Source organism: Choloepus didactylus, chromosome 7 (genome assembly GCF_015220235.1).
Source record: "Choloepus didactylus isolate mChoDid1 chromosome 7, mChoDid1.pri, whole genome shotgun sequence".
In the NCBI taxonomy this organism is placed as follows: domain Eukaryota; kingdom Metazoa; phylum Chordata; class Mammalia; order Pilosa; family Megalonychidae; genus Choloepus; species Choloepus didactylus.
Genome location: NC_051313.1, coordinates 72,717,566 through 72,731,415, shown reverse-complemented (window position 1 = coordinate 72,731,415; position 13,850 = coordinate 72,717,566). Strand labels below are relative to the sequence as shown.

General features: G+C 37.1%; 1 protein-coding gene across 4 annotated transcripts in view; it reads left to right on the top strand.

Annotated features, from left to right (window-relative positions):
- BCKDHB (branched chain keto acid dehydrogenase E1 subunit beta) overlaps positions 1–13,850 on the top strand; it is a 268,629-nt gene that overhangs the window by 106,993 nt on the left and 147,786 nt on the right. The gene's annotated exons all lie outside the window — the stretch shown is intronic.

Below are 13,850 nucleotides of genomic sequence, written 5' to 3'. Positions count from 1 at the left end.
TGGTCAAAAAACTTATATTTAGAATTTGCCAGCTGGACTCAGTTTAGGTGATCCCAATTTTGTTGGCAACATCCAAAGCATCATAGTCAGGAGCCAGTTGAACGTATGCCACCTTCTCTCCATCAGGCCTGATCAGGGTGTTGACCTTTGCCACGTCAATGTCATAGAGCTTCTTCACAGCCTGTTTGATCTGGTGCTTGTTGGTCTTGACATCCACAATGAACACAAGTGTGTTGTTGTCTTCAGTCTTCTTCATGGCTGACTCAGTGGTCAGGGGAACTTGATGATGGCATAGTGGTCAAGCTTGTTTCTCCTGGGGGCGCTGTTCCGAGGATGTTTGGGCTGTCTTCTGAGATGCAGTGTCTTGGGCCGCTGGAATGTAGGTGAAGGGCAGATCTTCTTTTTCTTGTGGCTGTGGACACCTTTCAGCACTGCATTCTTGGTTTTCAAAGCCTTTGCTTTGGCTTTGGTTTGGGGAGGGGCAGGGGCTTCCTTCTTCTCTTTCGGCACCATCTTCATGAGAAGACATGTAGTCCCCTCTTAAGGATATAGTTTTGTTCTCATTTACTTGTTTACAGCTGGTATCTTTCACATTAATGTCTAGATAAATTAAAGTGCATCTCTTCTCATGTTGGTACATAAGGAAGGTCAAGTGCTTTCATTTTGGATGGTCTTATCAACTGAAGTTTAGATAACAATCACATGTATTAAGCTTTTTTTCTTGATTTACTGCTGTAGCAACTGAGTTCAAAGATGTAGGATATTTTACATTTACTATTTTTTAGAACTTTGGCATTGTCATGGTTTTCTTAGGCTATTTCTTAGGTTAGTTACATTAAAATAATGCTGCTATTACTGCTATGTTATAAAGTGTAATATTGGTGTTTTCAGGTGAAGATTGTTTTATAACAGTAGAAGATTTAAGATTTGTTATAATAAATGCTTCTGTTGTGCTGCTTGACACTGTCTAAACACTTGACATGGTTACAAATTGTTTTAACAATCTTTTCAGCCCTTATGTTAGTAATTGCCATAATTAGAATATTTTTTCATGACTGCATGAAAATAATAATTTAATGCTTTTTGCTGACATTGTCAAATAAATTCAGACACTGGATTTTCTTTCAAATAGGCAAGTCTTCCAGATTATGGTTAAACTGGAGCCGATAGCCTTTGTACCAAAGTGGGCTTTTTGTTTGCAACACATATTGCCCACTTATCCTGGGATTTGTATTTTTAGTATGAATTATGCTTTTGTGTGGAGATACAATGTTCTATCATGAAGCAGTTGGGGATAGTAATAGATGGTCAGGGCAAGAATTTTTAGAACTTAATTCACTTACTTATATACCCTCTACATCCAAAAAGGACTTGTAGCAGCTTACAGTAAAACACAAATATGATTAACACCATAAACTGGTGATCATGAAAGCAAAAAGAGGAGAGGCTGAGAAATAAAGGGGGGAAATTATTTATATTTATATCAGTTTCTTTCAGTGGAGCCCTCTTTTATTATATCTACTGGTTGCACTTTTATATGATTCTGGAATATAGTTCCAGCTTCTTTAGGGCTCTTTTCAACTGGAAAAGATGAAAGAGGAGACTAGAGACCTCTACTGAATGAGAAAGTGATGCATCAGACTTCTGACTTGTTAGCATCATTATTTTAGTTTTGTGTCGGGATGCTTTTATCATGTCCCCCCCCCCCCCCCCCCCCCCCCCCCCCCCCCCCCCCCCAGTTTATGACTCTTCAGTTGTGGCAGTGAAAGTCTGTTTGTGACTTTCTTCATTGCTGGCCATGGGACCTTGGTATATCTCCTGTATCCCTTTCATATAGCAAAAGAGAAATAATTGGATACCTAGCTTTGTTCTAGGATTCAGAGATGATTTTTAAAAAGAGGGCCACATAGCTAAACTGTCATATAAAAAAATCAAGTTCTTTTTAAATGTGATTAAACTTTTCTCCTTCGTCTTTATTAATTCTATAGCAAATAAAAATTTAGGTTTATAATTCCCTTTAGTTGGTGTTGTGTTTTATCAGTTGTTTCTGTCTTATGGCAAAATCAGATCCCTCAGCTCAATTCATATGTGTTATTAATATGCATCTTTTGAAATGCCTAATCAAGAAAAGGTAAAAATTAAATGTAAAAATGATTTATTAAACACATACATTAGTATATTGTGCACTGTAAAATGACTCTGGGACAAATTGGTTAATTTGAATGCGATGTTTTAAAAACATAGCCAAACTTTTTGTTTAAGCCTTTAAGGATTGTTGGAAGGTATAAACCTGAAAAGTTTCTTGGGGACAGAGAAAGCAGCAGAGTTTTTGAATATTGCTCAGGGCTGCAGTGACAGAATTGGAGACTTAAGTGAGCCTAAAAACCATATCCATTTTTCCCCTCAGTTTTGCACCTGCGCAGGATGGGGCGCTAAAGAGCTAAGTTGAAAACCTCTGATAAGTAGAATGGAAATTCCCGTTTTGAGTTGCCTAGAAGACCTACTCTGGGGCAGGGTGGGGAGATTAGTTTAAGACCATCATAGATGAGAGTTGCAAGCTCTGAAAGTAGTGGTAAATTGACACTGATGATATGCAGCTGCTTTCTACCTGGGGCACCTGCCAATTTGTTCTGAACTAGAATCTGAGAAGCAAGGCACAGAGAATCCATGTTTTGTGGGCCTTTAATGACCAAACTGTAGACTTGAGGGGTATTGAACACTCAGCTGATTGATGTCTCATGATATTTGCCAAATTTTAAAGCCGTTTACAGTGGGAGGCTGAAGAGCTAAGCAGAAAATAACTGAAAAATCCAGCCATCGTTTGGTGCTGAAGAGAGCAAGTATGATCATGCTCTCAGTTGAAAGCTGTGGAGAGTCAGATCCTTTAATTAGAAAGAAACCAGAAGTAATCTGAATCTTCCCAAACCTACAACATATTCTTTGCTTCTCCCACTTCCTTATTGGATTAATCTAATTTACTTTCTGCCTATCTGCCTGGCAGAACAAGGAGTGAATCCTCCCATCATCTGGAACCTCTATGAATCAGCGTTCAATTCAAAATTACTGTGTATGTGAAGAGACAGGACTATTTGAACAGTAACCAAGAGGAAAAAAAAAAAGAAAATAAAATAAAATAGCAATAGAAAGCAGAAACACAGATGATCCAGATTGTAGTTGGCAGACTTTATTATGTTTAGGAACATACAGAAACAAGGGGAAAAAGAGGTAAAAGGGTGGAGAATTACCATAGAGAATTGGAAAATACACATACGAAGAGAAAAAACAATGAATTAAAACAGAAAATTCAAACATATTTGGGATCTGGTCAAGAGGTTTGTCATATATACAATTAGAATTCCAGAAGGCGACGAGAGAGAGCGTTGGTCAGAAGCAATTTTGAGAGAAATATCTCTCATGAAACTTCCAGAACATCAGCCCACATAATTCAGAAAACTTTGTGAACTTCTAAGAAGGATGAATTCAAAGAAACCGCACCCATGTACATCATAGTCAAATTGCTGAATATCAAAGATGAAGAGGAAATCTTAAAAGCAGCAAGACAAAAAACACAGTACCCCCAGAAGAGGGTAAGATTGACAGCTGAATTTACTGCAGAAATGATAAAAGCCAGCTGACGATGGTGACATTTAAAAATTGCTGAATGTGCTACACTAGGGAAAACATCCTTTTAAGAGTATGATAAAATTTAAACAGCTTAGACAAACAGATATAGAGAAAATTTCTCTCTATCGGATTTTCACTAAAAGAAATATTATAGGGGAGTCCACAGACAGAAGGAAAATAATCCTAGAAGGAAACATGGAAATGAGGCAAACATAAGATCAACTCAGTATTGATTGAGCAAAGCAGTACTAGTGATGTTTTGTGGAGTTTTAAGTCATATAATTATAAGTTATATGTGGAGTTTTAAGTCAATTTAGAATTTGAAATGTAAGACATTAATAGTACAATATACAGGAGGGGCTTACATGGGGTTAAAATATTCTGTGGTTTTATATAAAGATTACTAAGTGTAAAATTTTTGTTAGATCATAATAAGTCAAAGATGCATGTTGTAATCTCTAGAGCAACCACTGAAACAATAGTGAGAGAATCGAATCAATTCCCAGCAAGTTAATAAGGGCACTATAGAGTAATAAAAATATTTGGCTAGATTGGAAGGAAGGTAGGAGGGAGGAAGGGAAAGAGGGAAGGAAGGAAGAGAGGGAGGAAAGAAGGAAGGGAGGGAGGGAGGAAGGAAGGAAGGAAAGTATGTACAAAAGAATAGGGGGTCAATGGAAAACAGTATCATAGTAGATAAAATCCCAATTATATAAGTAATTAAACTAAATACAAATGGAATAAATACTCCTAGCAAAAGACTAAATTATCGGACTTCATTTGCAAAATAACAAACATGAAGCTCTTAAAAGAGACATACTTTAAATATAAGGACACAGAAAGGTTGAAAGTAAAGGGATAGTTAAAGAAAACTCGTGTACTTGTACTACAATTAAATAAAGCTTTAAGACAAGAAGCGTTACTAGAAATAAAGAGGGATATTTTATAAGGCTAAAATGATTAATCCACATGAAGATTTCACAATCCTAAATCTATTATGTTCTCAAAAATATAGCTTCAAAATATGTAAAATAAACAAACAAAAAAACAAAAGAAACAAACAAAACACAAAACTAAAAGATGTAGATATCCGCAATCACAGTGGAAGACTTTGAGCCACTCCTTTTAAAGCTGATCAAACAAGCAAACAAAAACTCAGTAATATGTAGGGGATATTATATAAAAGATATAAAAGTAATATAGAATATCTGAACACAACAATTAATAAACTTATCCTAATTGTGCACTGAACTATGTAAGAATTCACATTTTTTTCCCAGTTGAACATGGAACGTTTGTAAAAACTGACCAAATTCTGAGCCATAAATAGAACCTTAACAGATTTCAAAGTTTGAAATCATTCAGCATATGTCCTCTGATTTGACATTGGGATTCAGTTAGAAATCATGAACAGAGAGACAACTGGAAGAGCCTCAACTTCATACAAATTAATGTGCCTCTAAATAACCATGGATTGTGAAAGAAACTGCAACTGAAATTAGAAAATACATGCGCAACTGAGCATCTATGAAGATATATCAGAAGTTGCAGGATGCAGCTGAAGCCCTGTTCAGAGGGAAATTATAGCTGTAAATACATATATTTTAGGCAAGAAAGAATAAAAATGTTAATGATCAAAGTTCCCATCTCTAGAAAGAAAATAAAACCCAAAGAAGGTAGAAGAAATTTATAAATAAAAGAGCAGGAATCAGTGAAACAGAAGATGTACAATAGCGAAACTTGATAAAGTAAATATTAGACCTTTGAAAAGATTAATATAATTGATAAACCCTTAACAAAACTAAAGAAATAAATAGAGCAAACTTAAGTTAAATATATCACATATGTCCTGAAACTGTTGAACTGCAATCCAGTATCCTTGATTCTTGAGGACAACTGTATAACAATATAGCTTATATGGTGTGACTGTGTGATTGTGAAAACCTTGTGACTCACACTCCCTTTATCCAGTGTATGGACAAATGAATAGAGAAAAGGGGGACAAAAAGTAAATAAGTGATGGGGTGAAAAAAGGAGTATGAGATGTTTTGGTGTTCTTTTTTACTTTTATTTTTATTTTTATTCTTATTCTTATTTTTTGGAGTAATGAAAATGCTCAAAAATTGATTGTTGTGATGAATGCACAACTATGTGATGATACTGTGAACAACTGGTTGTACACTTTGGATAACTATATGGTATGTGAATATATCTCATATATTTAAAAAAATATAAATATTTCAGGTGTGTAACAGGGAATATCACCACAGAGCCTATAGTCAGTAGGAAGATAATAAGAAGATATTATGACAATTTTACAAATATAGTTGATGTTTTAAATGAAATGGACAAATTCCTGGAAAATATAAATTACTCAAAATTGATAAAAGAAGAATTGGAAAATCTAAATAGTTAGATATTTGTTAAAGAAATTGAGTCCATTTAAATTAACCATCATAGAAGGAAATCTTCAGGCTCAAATGGTTTTATTGGTGAATTCTTCAAAACATAATCTTAATAAACTCTTCCATAGAACAGAAACAGAGGGAAAACCTTCAGACTCTTTTTATGAAGCCTGCACAATCTACATATCAAATCTGTTTAGGCTAGCACAAGACAGGAAATTTACAGACATATTTCTTATGAATATAGATGCAAAAATTCTATACAAAATATTAGCAAATCAAATTTAGCAATATATAAAAAGATTTATTTCAAATGTGCAAACGTTCTCTAACATTCACAAACATTCACAAAGCAGCTGATGCATTTCCCCACATTAACAGAAAATAGGAAAAATAATCTTATGATTATTCTTATGTAGACAAGCATTTGTTAAAATTCACTATCTTTTCAGGATGGCAATTTCTTAGTAACTGAGGAATGGAAGAGAATGCTCTCAATCTGATAAAGAGTAGTTACAAAAAATCTTCAGCAAAAATTGTGTTTCAGAATGAAATTTTGACAATTTTACCCTTGAGATCAGCAATAGGGATTGTTGAGAAAGCAACAAGGGATGCCCATACTTAAAGGGAGGAAAAATAAAAAGGTAACATAATTTGAATATAAGAAACGTCTAGTAGAATCTACAGGGAAATTATTAGAATTATGTGAATTTACCAAGCTATCTGGAAACATGGTCAATATACAATAATCAATTACATTTTTCTTTACTAGTAACAGACAAAAAGAAAATGAACTTAAATAATACCATGCAAAATAGCTTAAAAATTCAAATATCTTGGGGAAAAGTTTAATAATAGATGTGTAAGAACTGTATAAAGATAATCACAAAATATTATTCAAAGAAATTAAGGAAGACCCAAATAAGTTCACATATATCATGTTAATCAGTTGTAAAGCGAAGAATAACCAAGGCAATCTTGAAGAAGAACAAAGCTAGAGGATGTAATTGCCAAATATCAAGACCTGTTAAAAAGCCTAGTAATTAAGATATTGTAATGATGTAAGTAAGAACAGACAGATAGACCAATGGAACAGAATAAGGAGTCCAGAAACAGACCCACTGGCTGTCTGATTCAGTTCAAAGGTAACACTGCAATTCAGAGAGGAAAGGATGGTCTTTTCAATAAATGATGCTTGTTCAATTGTACATGTATATGGAAGATAATGTGTCTTAACCCTTAGTACAAAAAGTCAATTCCAGATGAATTGTAGATCTAATCCTGAAATGAAAAATGATAAGGCTCCTTGGAGAAAGCATAGGTAAATATCTTTATGATCTTATGCTGGGAGATTTCTTCAATAGAACAAAAAAACCACTAACATTAAAGTAAGAGACTGATAAAATTGGACTTCATTAAAGTTAAGAAAGTTTATTATTAAAAGACACCAATAACATAGTAAACAGAGTGGAGCGAGTTGCTACACCATGTGTTGTGGGAACACAGGCTCAGGCACAGCAGAGATTCTCAACAAATCACTATTTTATTACTTACACAGCACAAAGGGTCCAAAGAACAAGGAAAGAGATCTCATTACGGCCTGTCTCCCACGGAAGGCTAACTGTGTGGGGTCAGGGTCTGTGTGTGGAAGCTCTGACACCCTGCTTTGGATTGGAGATGAGGGACCCTGTGCTATCCAAGGGATGGGTAGTTATACACCCACGGGGAGGGGGCCCTGCCACTGAGCAAAAAGCTTGTATCAGGCAACCTTTGTATAGATTTCTTGCCCTGGCAAGCAGCAAGGGCTGCTTGTTCCCAGTTTTGGGTTCAAGGTACAGACAGGCTGTTCCATTAGATCTAATGTCTTCTCTGGGCTGCTAAATGAAAACATACTGAAACACTGGCACACAAACAAGAAAGAAGGGAAGGGAGGGCGCTAGGTGAGGACTGGGAGATTGCTGCTGAGCTTGTTAGTGACTTTTCTAGTAGTCCACCCCATGACCTCTTGAATAGGCCTAGCCTCCTCCACATTAACTTCTACAATGTAAGCCCATCTCTCACCTCAGACACAAAGACAGAGATGGGTCAGGCCTGTTGGTGAATAGCTCTCAACAATGTTGATAGTAAAAGTTTGGTCATACCAGTAGCTGTAGTACATTTGGAATGCTTCACCTATGTATACCATTACTTCAAGCAGAGTGATCAGGACTGTCTGGAGTAATGATGGCATCCATGCTCCCTTGTCCCTCACCCCCACCCTCAGCCAGCTAAAGAGGTCCCACATAGAATTTGTTTGTACACTTTGCAGCCAGTGGGCCTGTTCAAGGGGATACTCAGAAACCCAAGGCTGCATTGTCCTGTCATTGTCTAACGACTTATACAGGGAGTGGCCCAACCAGTGGAGATTTTGTTTCCTTCACAAAGGAAGATAAACCCTGGAGGGGTACAGCCCACTCCTAGAGAGTCACTTGTCATCTCGGGCATGCTACTGGAAAGATGACTGAGCCATTTGCCAGTTTCATTATGTCAGAAGTTTGTTGCATCCTGACAGATTGTCAGGGTTGAAGAAAACTGTACAGCCAACAGCTTTGTCATTATTTTTATCACAAGGTATAAATGAAAGACTTCATGATGTTAGTATGTAAGGCAGAGGAAATCAGTGCCTTGAGTGGCAATCCAGACTTAGCAAAGAGGGGAGAGGGAGGAGGGAGCAGATGGCAGAGCCAGAAGTTGGTCAGGTTCCTTGCCTCCACAATGGGATGATCTCTTGACAGTGGCTGAAGAGGAGAGTTCAAGTAGCGCATCCCTTTTGGGGCCAGTCCTCATCTTGATGGATGTAAGGGCAGATATACACAAAGCCTGGGTTCCTCCCCAGTTCTTGTCCCCTTGCACTGTGCTAGGAAGTGGGATAAGATTGTGTTTCCCTTCTGGAGAATTGCTGAGTTCAGCTTTCAGAGGGCCTGAGTAAGGTGGACAGTCCGTCCAGTATGAGAGCTGTCAGACACCGAAGTTCCTTTTTTAGGTGGCCATTAATGTTCTCCACAATACTAGGCACCTGTGGGTAATGGGTGACATGGAAGGCCCATTTAATTCCATGAGTCTGGGCCCATCATTGAGTGGCTTGTGCAGTAAAGAAGGATCCTTGATCAGAGGAGATGTCATAGCTGCTTTTCCAATAGCCTGAATAGGTGTCTACCATGTCCAAGGTATAGGACATGTAAATCCGCTTGCCATGAGTGGCCCAGTGTGGCCCCTCGGAGAATATCTTCTCTGCACCCTTTTTGGGGGTCTGGCTTGTAATTGACATTTCTCAATTTGGTAAATGGCGGTTGGGCCTCTTTTAATGAGAGAGGTACTCCATGTTCCTGGGCTCATGATTTCGAGGTCCATTATGTCCGGTCCTCCTGGGAAGGCCAACTGCTCTGGTCAGGGTCAGAGACAAGGGACCCTGTGCTGACCCCAGGGGTAGGGGGCCCTGCCACTGAGTGAAAACCATGTATCAAGAAACCTTTGTGCAGAGTTCCCAGCCCAGCAAGAAGCTGGGCTGCTTGTTCCTGGTTTTGTGTTCAAGGGATGGTCAGGCTGTTCTCTTGGAGTTAACGTCTCCCCCAGCCTGCAAAATGGAAACATTCTGAAACATCTGCCTGCAGGAGTAAAGGAGAGTGATAGGTGAAGGCTGGGAGATGACCACTGAGTGTGTCCCTTACTTCCCTAGCAAATAGAGAACCTATAGATAGGAGAAACTAGTGGAAATTCATATCCAGAAATATCAAGTACTCTTACAGTCAAAAAGAAAAAGACAGGAGAGACATCCTGTACAAAAATAGGCAGAAGTCTCGAAGAGGCACATCACAAAGGAAGATATCTGAATTCTCAATAAACATATGAAAACTTGCTCAATTTCTTTAGTTTTTAGGAAGTGCAAATTAAAACTATAATCTAATACTACTGAAGACACACCATTTTTTCTAACATGAAAAATAACCCAAATACCAAGTATTGGCAAGGATGTGGAGCAACCCAAACTCTCATAAGCTACTGTTGGGAGTGTAAATTTGTTCAATCATTTTGTAAAATTGTCTGGCAATTTTATCTATCTAAACCCTATGACCTAGCAATTCCTCTCATAAGTGTATACTCAAAACAAAAGATAAGTACAGCAATGTTCATAGGAACCCTATTTGTAATAGCCCAAACTATAAAATTCCCTAAATGCCTACCAACTAGAGAATGGATAAGTAATAAGTAAATAGAATATTGTTCAGCAATGAGAATGAATGAAGAAAAACTTCCTGGAACAGTGTGTTTTTATCTCACAAATACAACTTGATTTTAAGAAGCCAGACTCAAATAAGTATGTACTGTGTGATTCCATTTAGATTAACTTCAAAAATAGGCAAAACTAATTATGATGTTTGAAGTGAAGTCAGTGATTATCATTAGGGGATTTAATAATTGGAAGAGGGCATAGGGGAGGGAAGGCTTCTGGATTGCTGGTAACCGTCATCAGTTTCTTGTTTAGGGTGCTGGTTACATAGGTTCACTTTCTGAAAATTGAGTTGACATGATTTGTGTACTTTTTATTTCTACATAACGTTTTTTAAAAAGTTAAAAAAGCACTGTCCTTCCTTTGATTAATTTCCTTTACTTCAACTTGTAGTGGGCTTTTCATAGACTTAGGAAGAGCCTAGGTCAGTGTTATAACCAGGAGTTCATTTTGTCATTCAATTCTGTCCACACCGTTTGTTCATTTTCTCCTTAAAACACAGCTCAGCTGTCACACTGATGTAAAACAGGAGCTGTTATTGTAGAGCTGCCCTTACCCAAGCCTTCCCAGGAGTAAAAACAGTGGTTAAATGCTAAGGGCTTTAATGAACTTTCCTGCTGAGATACGGACCACATTCAAATGTGTTAAAAAGTGAGCTGCAGTGTAAATACAGCAGTGGTTCCCCTGTTAGCCCTTGAAGTGCTGTCAAACTTGAAAGAAAGTTTTTTTTTTTCTTAAATAAGTAGAAATTCAGAGATGCTACCCATGGAAAATGAGAATTTGACTTTTCACAGGAGAATGACAGACTTTGAAAGAAACTCAATTTTAAGAAACATATTGACATTTAATTTAGGCCAAATCAACTACATGCGCACTGCAAGAAGGGAAAGAAAAATGACAATGTGCAAAGTGTAGGTGATTTCTACATGTTTAAGGGAGAAAGTTGGTGTTTGTAATTCTGACATGCTGCTTACACATTAATATTACTTAATAATAAATTGAAGATTACAATTTGCTAATTATTGAAATAAGGGTTTGCCCTTACACCTCAGAGTCTTTTTTCTTTTTCATGTTTATATTTAAAAGGAATAAATGTCAGTTAATTATTTAATCATCACAATTTGTTTTTTTTTAAATGTGTGAATCCTGAACTTGAAAGACACTTGTGAACTTTCCAATACTTGTAGTTTTATCTAAAATGGAAAGTTCATTCTCTTTTAACCTAAAAGACAAGTGTGTTAGGTTTTTCAGTTGAGAAGAGAAGAGATGAAAACTCGATCAAAAGGAGTTTTATTGTCCGGTCGTGTGCAGGGGGGATGAAGCCAAAGATGGCGACAGCCCTGAGCCAAGGGGACAGGAGGGCTTATGAAGGATAGATGGTGGGAAGTTCTTTGTTTACAGTCAGGGAGACTGGCAGGTTTAGGTTTGCAGTCTTTCAGTGGCTACTTTTAGGAAAGGTAGTAGTTGGCAGATTTCCGTTGGCTGGTTTGAGAGCTGGGGCTTGGGAGCAGGAAAGTTTAAAATTTTAAAAGTTCAGGATTCCTAAGGGTGGGGGCAGTGGCTTATTTCGGACCTGCAGGGTTCCTAGGGCAGGGTGTGGGGGGGCGATGGCTCTATTGCAAAATTCCTAAGGGCAGGGGTGGTGTGAGGGCCTGGGCCTAAACCTAACAAAGTGGAGGGTGATTTTTTTTGTTGTTGCATTTTTTATTTTGCAATGATGTCAAATGTATGGGACAGTTGCAAAAATACTAGAAAACCCTTACATAGAACTCCTTGGAGTCTTTTTAATTTCTCTTTTCTCTCATGCCCTACCTCCTCACATTCATTCCAAATGGAGATCCTGTTGGCTTTGCCTAGACAGTAAACACAAACTCTAGCCACTACCTCTGCTGCTATTACGCTTGATCCTTGTCCAAACCACTAGCATTTCATTTCTCACCCAAGTTTTGTTCATCATTTTGTCTTACCGGGGTTTTTGTTTCTGATTTTGACCTTTCCTTGCCGTAGGTAGAGTTGATTGTTTAAAATGTGAATCAGATCATGTCTCTTCTATTCTCAAAGGCCTCAGTGGTTTCTCTTTTAATTCAGTGTAAATCAAGTTCCTTACCAAGGCCTACAAGGATTTACCTTATCTGACCACATTCCACACCCCATCCCCATCCACCCTTGAAGAAATGCTCTTTCTCCAAATGTCGTCAGGGTTCACTCTTTCCCTGTTAGGTCATTACTCAAATAGTTTGTCATGAAGGCCTTCCCTAAACAGCTTATTTAATATTTCAACCCCACCCATGCTGTCAGTTTTCCCTTTCACATTATCTAGCTTTTTCTCCATAGTGATTAGCAGGATCTAACATATTATGTAATCTTATTATTTATATTATTGCTTTTTCTTCCTCTTTTAGAAAGTAAGCTCTGTGAGGGCAGGGAATTTTGTCTGTTGGTTCACTGCTGAATTCTCAGTATTTGAAATAATGCTTGGCATAAGATTGGCTTTGCTTGCTGCATAATTATTATGAATATCAGCAAGAGAAAGATTGATAATATACTATGAAAACTTTTATATTATTGAAATGTTTTGAATTTGGTGCTTTTTCTTATTGCTGGTGTTTATACAAAAATTTAAAAATTAGAATATTGCTTTATCAATAAATCTACTAGTTTATTCTAAGTTGAAACATTTATTTAAAGTCTAGTTTCAAATGGGCCTTACACTTAGATTTAAGTTTTCTTAAAGTTGTCCGTTTCTGATAATGATATTAGAAATTATTAATTTGAATTTTCTTTAGAATAGAAAGGCAAAGTGAAATTGACTGTATAGGAAACATCAGCTATCTGTATATTCTCAGAAATGAATTTTGATGGAAAAACACATTTTTTGCAAAACAAGGGCTGGTGTTTTGTGTAGCAACTTTTAAAACTTTTTAACCTTTTGGATATCAGTTTTTCCAAAACATTTTCACTTATATTTTCTCAAAGCAAATTATAATATATATAATTTAATCTGTTCCAAATAATTCAATCCAAATGAACATGGGTTGTTAAACCGTGTTGACAGCTAACGTTTATTGAAGATGAAGATATGCTCATAAATATGTATGGCTGTTCTTTGGCTACATATCGGGGCATCTCTAGTCTCAGAATATTTTGGGAGTAGTTTATCACAGGAGCAGGGCAAGGTCTCTGGGTCACTACAGTGTGGGACAGAAGCTGGAAGGAATTCAACTGTGGTGTGAGTTAGTGAACATAGTTGAGAGGGAGTGCTCAGTGTCCCTGGATTTAACATCCTCTTCTCCTGTCCTTTTACCCAACTATTTCCATTCCTGCCACAGAAGTCTGGCAGGATGGGGTTGGTATGGGGAGGTTTTGGAAGCAGAGAGATTTTCAGCAAAAAAGGAAAGGAATTTACTGAAGGGATATTGTAGGAGTGGAACTGGGAAGGAGTTAAAACTGGTCATCTAGATGTGGGTAGTAATTTATATATAAAGGACCTAGTTTGCTTGGTCTTTGTATTTTGTACCTGGGTCTTAATCACTGTAAGTATTTGTGAATAGTGCAAA